We start from the raw sequence: 7,131 nt of genomic DNA on the forward strand, positions 1-7,131 counted from the left end.
CGGCGTCCCAGCAGACCGACGGCCGAATTAGCGGGCGCACCGCCGCGTGTGTGAGACGCACTGTTGCTCGTTGCACCTCCTGTCATTCGTTGGGCGCGTGCAGCCTTCGACACACGCGGAGGACGCATCTTGTCCCTGGTGTCCAGCGGAGGGCCTGTGCGGGGTGTGGCAGTGTCGTGCTGGAGGGCGCCACTGGTAGCGATGTGGGCTTCCTCGCCTCACACCAGGTGTCTGCGTAGTTTGCAGTGCATTCGCGCCATTCCTATCCCTGTCCCCGTCCCGACTTGTCCCGACTTTGCTCGACTGCCGCTCGCTGCCGCTCGGGTCGTGGTCCATATGACAGCGCAAGCACGACAAACGTCTGCGGGACGAGACGAGACGACTAAGGAATAAATTCGTGATTACAAATCAAATTTGGAACTTTACACAAAAATTGGCGGTGACGTATTTCAGAAATCAACTGCCGATTCGTACTGTTTTGTCGTTATCAAAGTCTTCTTGGCAAACTTGGTTAGCACATTCTCCCTCAAACTGAGTTAATTACTGCATTTTCGTACCATTACAGTAGTTTAAAAGGGTTAAGGAAGCATCTTTGTCACAACAGAAAGGCAGTTTGAAAATTGGGCTGGCAGGGGTAGCGACATAATAACAAAACAAAAAGAAAAGGAAGGGAGCCAACAGCACCCGGGTTTCCCAGGCGGTCACCCATCCAAGTACTAACCGGGCCCAATGATGCTTAACTTCGGTGATCGGACGAGAACCGGTGTATTCATCATGGTATGGCCGTTGGCACTCGTGCAAGGTAGGAGCACGGCGGAATTCGCGTTCGGCTTCTCTCCCAACACACAAAATGTTAGTTTTCCGCCGCATTTGACGAAAGCACTTCCTTCTGCAACAGCCAGTTCCTCGCGGACGGCGCGGGGGGCGCGCCCGGCGTCCCAGCAGACCGACGGCCGAATTAGCGGGCGCACCGCCGCGTGTGTGAGACGCACTGTTGCTCGTTGCACCTCCTGTCATTCGTTGGGCGCGTGCAGCCTTCGACACACGCGGAGGACGCATCTTGTCCCTGGTGTCCAGCGGAGGGCCTGTGCGGGGTGTGGCAGTGTCGTGCTGGAGGGCGCCACTGGTAGCGATGTGGGCTTCCTCGCCTCACACCAGGTGTCTGCGTAGTTTGCAGTGCATTCGCGCCATTCCTATCCCTGTCCCCGTCCCGACTTGTCCCGACTTTGCTCGACTGCCGCTCGCTGCCGCTCGGGTCGTGGTCCATATGACAGCGCAAGCACGACAAACGTCTGCGGGACGAGACGAGACGACTAAGGAATAAATTCGTGATTACAAATCAAATTTGGAACTTTACACAAAAATTGGCGGTGACGTATTTCAGAAATCAACTGCCGATTCGTACTGTTTTGTCGTTATCAAAGTCTTCTTGGCAAACTTGGTTAGCACATTCTCCCTCAAACTGAGTTAATTACTGCATTTTCGTACCATTACAGTAGTTTAAAAGGGTTAAGGAAGCATCTTTGTCACAACAGAAAGGCAGTTTGAAAATTGGGCTGGCAGGGGTAGCGACATAATAACAAAACAAAAAGAAAAGGAAGGGAGCCAACAGCACCCGGGTTTCCCAGGCGGTCACCCATCCAAGTACTAACCGGGCCCAATGATGCTTAACTTCGGTGATCGGACGAGAACCGGTGTATTCATCATGGTATGGCCGTTGGCACTCGTGCAAGGTAGGAGCACGGCGGAATTCGCGTTCGGCTTCTCTCCCAACACACAAAATGTTAGTTTTCCGCCGCATTTGACGAAAGCACTTCCTTCTGCAACAGCCAGTTCCTCGCGGACGGCGCGGGGGGCGCGCCCGGCGTCCCAGCAGACCGACGGCCGAATTAGCGGGCGCACCGCCGCGTGTGTGAGACGCACTGTTGCTCGTTGCACCTCCTGTCATTCGTTGGGCGCGTGCAGCCTTCGACACACGCGGAGGACGCATCTTGTCCCTGGTGTCCAGCGGAGGGCCTGTGCGGGGTGTGGCAGTGTCGTGCTGGAGGGCGCCACTGGTAGCGATGTGGGCTTCCTCGCCTCACACCAGGTGTCTGCGTAGTTTGCAGTGCATTCGCGCCATTCCTATCCCTGTCCCCGTCCCGACTTGTCCCGACTTTGCTCGACTGCCGCTCGCTGCCGCTCGGGTCGTGGTCCATATGACAGCGCAAGCACGACAAACGTCTGCGGGACGAGACGAGACGACTAAGGAATAAATTCGTGATTACAAATCAAATTTGGAACTTTACACAAAAATTGGCGGTGACGTATTTCAGAAATCAACTGCCGATTCGTACTGTTTTGTCGTTATCAAAGTCTTCTTGGCAAACTTGGTTAGCACATTCTCCCTCAAACTGAGTTAATTACTGCATTTTCGTACCATTACAGTAGTTTAAAAGGGTTAAGGAAGCATCTTTGTCACAACAGAAAGGCAGTTTGAAAATTGGGCTGGCAGGGGTAGCGACATAATAACAAAACAAAAAGAAAAGGAAGGGAGCCAACAGCACCCGGGTTTCCCAGGCGGTCACCCATCCAAGTACTAACCGGGCCCAATGATGCTTAACTTCGGTGATCGGACGAGAACCGGTGTATTCATCATGGTATGGCCGTTGGCACTCGTGCAAGGTAGGAGCACGGCGGAATTCGCGTTCGGCTTCTCTCCCAACACACAAAATGTTAGTTTTCCGCCGCATTTGACGAAAGCACTTCCTTCTGCAACAGCCAGTTCCTCGCGGACGGCGCGGGGGGCGCGCCCGGCGTCCCAGCAGACCGACGGCCGAATTAGCGGGCGCACCGCCGCGTGTGTGAGACGCACTGTTGCTCGTTGCACCTCCTGTCATTCGTTGGGCGCGTGCAGCCTTCGACACACGCGGAGGACGCATCTTGTCCCTGGTGTCCAGCGGAGGGCCTGTGCGGGGTGTGGCAGTGTCGTGCTGGAGGGCGCCACTGGTAGCGATGTGGGCTTCCTCGCCTCACACCAGGTGTCTGCGTAGTTTGCAGTGCATTCGCGCCATTCCTATCCCTGTCCCCGTCCCGACTTGTCCCGACTTTGCTCGACTGCCGCTCGCTGCCGCTCGGGTCGTGGTCCATATGACAGCGCAAGCACGACAAACGTCTGCGGGACGAGACGAGACGACTAAGGAATAAATTCGTGATTACAAATCAAATTTGGAACTTTACACAAAAATTGGCGGTGACGTATTTCAGAAATCAACTGCCGATTCGTACTGTTTTGTCGTTATCAAAGTCTTCTTGGCAAACTTGGTTAGCACATTCTCCCTCAAACTGAGTTAATTACTGCATTTTCGTACCATTACAGTAGTTTAAAAGGGTTAAGGAAGCATCTTTGTCACAACAGAAAGGCAGTTTGAAAATTGGGCTGGCAGGGGTAGCGACATAATAACAAAACAAAAAGAAAAGGAAGGGAGCCAACAGCACCCGGGTTTCCCAGGCGGTCACCCATCCAAGTACTAACCGGGCCCAATGATGCTTAACTTCGGTGATCGGACGAGAACCGGTGTATTCATCATGGTATGGCCGTTGGCACTCGTGCAAGGTAGGAGCACGGCGGAATTCGCGTTCGGCTTCTCTCCCAACACACAAAATGTTAGTTTTCCGCCGCATTTGACGAAAGCACTTCCTTCTGCAACAGCCAGTTCCTCGCGGACGGCGCGGGGGGCGCGCCCGGCGTCCCAGCAGACCGACGGCCGAATTAGCGGGCGCACCGCCGCGTGTGTGAGACGCACTGTTGCTCGTTGCACCTCCTGTCATTCGTTGGGCGCGTGCAGCCTTCGACACACGCGGAGGACGCATCTTGTCCCTGGTGTCCAGCGGAGGGCCTGTGCGGGGTGTGGCAGTGTCGTGCTGGAGGGCGCCACTGGTAGCGATGTGGGCTTCCTCGCCTCACACCAGGTGTCTGCGTAGTTTGCAGTGCATTCGCGCCATTCCTATCCCTGTCCCCGTCCCGACTTGTCCCGACTTTGCTCGACTGCCGCTCGCTGCCGCTCGGGTCGTGGTCCATATGACAGCGCAAGCACGACAAACGTCTGCGGGACGAGACGAGACGACTAAGGAATAAATTCGTGATTACAAATCAAATTTGGAACTTTACACAAAAATTGGCGGTGACGTATTTCAGAAATCAACTGCCGATTCGTACTGTTTTGTCGTTATCAAAGTCTTCTTGGCAAACTTGGTTAGCACATTCTCCCTCAAACTGAGTTAATTACTGCATTTTCGTACCATTACAGTAGTTTAAAAGGGTTAAGGAAGCATCTTTGTCACAACAGAAAGGCAGTTTGAAAATTGGGCTGGCAGGGGTAGCGACATAATAACAAAACAAAAAGAAAAGGAAGGGAGCCAACAGCACCCGGGTTTCCCAGGCGGTCACCCATCCAAGTACTAACCGGGCCCAATGATGCTTAACTTCGGTGATCGGACGAGAACCGGTGTATTCATCATGGTATGGCCGTTGGCACTCGTGCAAGGTAGGAGCACGGCGGAATTCGCGTTCGGCTTCTCTCCCAACACACAAAATGTTAGTTTTCCGCCGCATTTGACGAAAGCACTTCCTTCTGCAACAGCCAGTTCCTCGCGGACGGCGCGGGGGGCGCGCCCGGCGTCCCAGCAGACCGACGGCCGAATTAGCGGGCGCACCGCCGCGTGTGTGAGACGCACTGTTGCTCGTTGCACCTCCTGTCATTCGTTGGGCGCGTGCAGCCTTCGACACACGCGGAGGACGCATCTTGTCCCTGGTGTCCAGCGGAGGGCCTGTGCGGGGTGTGGCAGTGTCGTGCTGGAGGGCGCCACTGGTAGCGATGTGGGCTTCCTCGCCTCACACCAGGTGTCTGCGTAGTTTGCAGTGCATTCGCGCCATTCCTATCCCTGTCCCCGTCCCGACTTGTCCCGACTTTGCTCGACTGCCGCTCGCTGCCGCTCGGGTCGTGGTCCATATGACAGCGCAAGCACGACAAACGTCTGCGGGACGAGACGAGACGACTAAGGAATAAATTCGTGATTACAAATCAAATTTGGAACTTTACACAAAAATTGGCGGTGACGTATTTCAGAAATCAACTGCCGATTCGTACTGTTTTGTCGTTATCAAAGTCTTCTTGGCAAACTTGGTTAGCACATTCTCCCTCAAACTGAGTTAATTACTGCATTTTCGTACCATTACAGTAGTTTAAAAGGGTTAAGGAAGCATCTTTGTCACAACAGAAAGGCAGTTTGAAAATTGGGCTGGCAGGGGTAGCGACATAATAACAAAACAAAAAGAAAAGGAAGGGAGCCAACAGCACCCGGGTTTCCCAGGCGGTCACCCATCCAAGTACTAACCGGGCCCAATGATGCTTAACTTCGGTGATCGGACGAGAACCGGTGTATTCATCATGGTATGGCCGTTGGCACTCGTGCAAGGTAGGAGCACGGCGGAATTCGCGTTCGGCTTCTCTCCCAACACACAAAATGTTAGTTTTCCGCCGCATTTGACGAAAGCACTTCCTTCTGCAACAGCCAGTTCCTCGCGGACGGCGCGGGGGGCGCGCCCGGCGTCCCAGCAGACCGACGGCCGAATTAGCGGGCGCACCGCCGCGTGTGTGAGACGCACTGTTGCTCGTTGCACCTCCTGTCATTCGTTGGGCGCGTGCAGCCTTCGACACACGCGGAGGACGCATCTTGTCCCTGGTGTCCAGCGGAGGGCCTGTGCGGGGTGTGGCAGTGTCGTGCTGGAGGGCGCCACTGGTAGCGATGTGGGCTTCCTCGCCTCACACCAGGTGTCTGCGTAGTTTGCAGTGCATTCGCGCCATTCCTATCCCTGTCCCCGTCCCGACTTGTCCCGACTTTGCTCGACTGCCGCTCGCTGCCGCTCGGGTCGTGGTCCATATGACAGCGCAAGCACGACAAACGTCTGCGGGACGAGACGAGACGACTAAGGAATAAATTCGTGATTACAAATCAAATTTGGAACTTTACACAAAAATTGGCGGTGACGTATTTCAGAAATCAACTGCCGATTCGTACTGTTTTGTCGTTATCAAAGTCTTCTTGGCAAACTTGGTTAGCACATTCTCCCTCAAACTGAGTTAATTACTGCATTTTCGTACCATTACAGTAGTTTAAAAGGGTTAAGGAAGCATCTTTGTCACAACAGAAAGGCAGTTTGAAAATTGGGCTGGCAGGGGTAGCGACATAATAACAAAACAAAAAGAAAAGGAAGGGAGCCAACAGCACCCGGGTTTCCCAGGCGGTCACCCATCCAAGTACTAACCGGGCCCAATGATGCTTAACTTCGGTGATCGGACGAGAACCGGTGTATTCATCATGGTATGGCCGTTGGCACTCGTGCAAGGTAGGAGCACGGCGGAATTCGCGTTCGGCTTCTCTCCCAACACACAAAATGTTAGTTTTCCGCCGCATTTGACGAAAGCACTTCCTTCTGCAACAGCCAGTTCCTCGCGGACGGCGCGGGGGGCGCGCCCGGCGTCCCAGCAGACCGACGGCCGAATTAGCGGGCGCACCGCCGCGTGTGTGAGACGCACTGTTGCTCGTTGCACCTCCTGTCATTCGTTGGGCGCGTGCAGCCTTCGACACACGCGGAGGACGCATCTTGTCCCTGGTGTCCAGCGGAGGGCCTGTGCGGGGTGTGGCAGTGTCGTGCTGGAGGGCGCCACTGGTAGCGATGTGGGCTTCCTCGCCTCACACCAGGTGTCTGCGTAGTTTGCAGTGCATTCGCGCCATTCCTATCCCTGTCCCCGTCCCGACTTGTCCCGACTTTGCTCGACTGCCGCTCGCTGCCGCTCGGGTCGTGGTCCATATGACAGCGCAAGCACGACAAACGTCTGCGGGACGAGACGAGACGACTAAGGAATAAATTCGTGATTACAAATCAAATTTGGAACTTTACACAAAAATTGGCGGTGACGTATTTCAGAAATCAACTGCCGATTCGTACTGTTTTGTCGTTATCAAAGTCTTCTTGGCAAACTTGGTTAGCACATTCTCCCTCAAACTGAGTTAATTACTGCATTTTCGTACCATTACAGTAGTTTAAAAGGGTTAAGGAAGCATCTTTGTCACAACAGAAAGGCAGTT

At 54.2% G+C, this 7,131-nt stretch overlaps 7 non-coding genes across 7 annotated transcripts; all 7 read right to left on the bottom strand.

The window, feature by feature from the left end:
- Positions 1–672: 672 nt before the first annotated feature.
- On the bottom strand, positions 673–791 carry LOC126431587 (5S ribosomal RNA). The gene has a single exon (XR_007577632.1). It is a non-coding gene; the product is annotated as a 5S ribosomal RNA (ribosomal RNA).
- Positions 792–1,603: 812 nt separating this feature from the next.
- On the bottom strand, positions 1,604–1,722 carry LOC126431588 (5S ribosomal RNA). Its single transcript, XR_007577633.1, has one exon. It is a non-coding gene; the product is annotated as a 5S ribosomal RNA (ribosomal RNA).
- Positions 1,723–2,534: 812 nt separating this feature from the next.
- Positions 2,535–2,653, bottom strand: LOC126431589 (5S ribosomal RNA). The gene has a single exon (XR_007577634.1). It is a non-coding gene; the product is annotated as a 5S ribosomal RNA (ribosomal RNA).
- An 812-nt stretch (positions 2,654–3,465) lies between these two features.
- Positions 3,466–3,584, bottom strand: LOC126431590 (5S ribosomal RNA). The gene has a single exon (XR_007577635.1). It is a non-coding gene; the product is annotated as a 5S ribosomal RNA (ribosomal RNA).
- An 812-nt stretch (positions 3,585–4,396) lies between these two features.
- LOC126431591 (5S ribosomal RNA) lies at positions 4,397–4,515 on the bottom strand. The gene has a single exon (XR_007577636.1). It is a non-coding gene; the product is annotated as a 5S ribosomal RNA (ribosomal RNA).
- An 812-nt stretch (positions 4,516–5,327) lies between these two features.
- On the bottom strand, positions 5,328–5,446 carry LOC126431593 (5S ribosomal RNA). The gene has a single exon (XR_007577637.1). It is a non-coding gene; the product is annotated as a 5S ribosomal RNA (ribosomal RNA).
- Positions 5,447–6,258: 812 nt separating this feature from the next.
- On the bottom strand, positions 6,259–6,377 carry LOC126431594 (5S ribosomal RNA). Its single transcript, XR_007577638.1, has one exon. It is a non-coding gene; the product is annotated as a 5S ribosomal RNA (ribosomal RNA).
- Between the last annotated feature and the right edge of the window lie 754 nt (positions 6,378–7,131).

Source organism: Schistocerca serialis, unplaced genomic scaffold, assembly GCF_023864345.2.
Source record: "Schistocerca serialis cubense isolate TAMUIC-IGC-003099 unplaced genomic scaffold, iqSchSeri2.2 HiC_scaffold_1098, whole genome shotgun sequence".
NCBI classification, from domain to species: Eukaryota; Metazoa; Arthropoda; class Insecta; order Orthoptera; family Acrididae; genus Schistocerca; species Schistocerca serialis.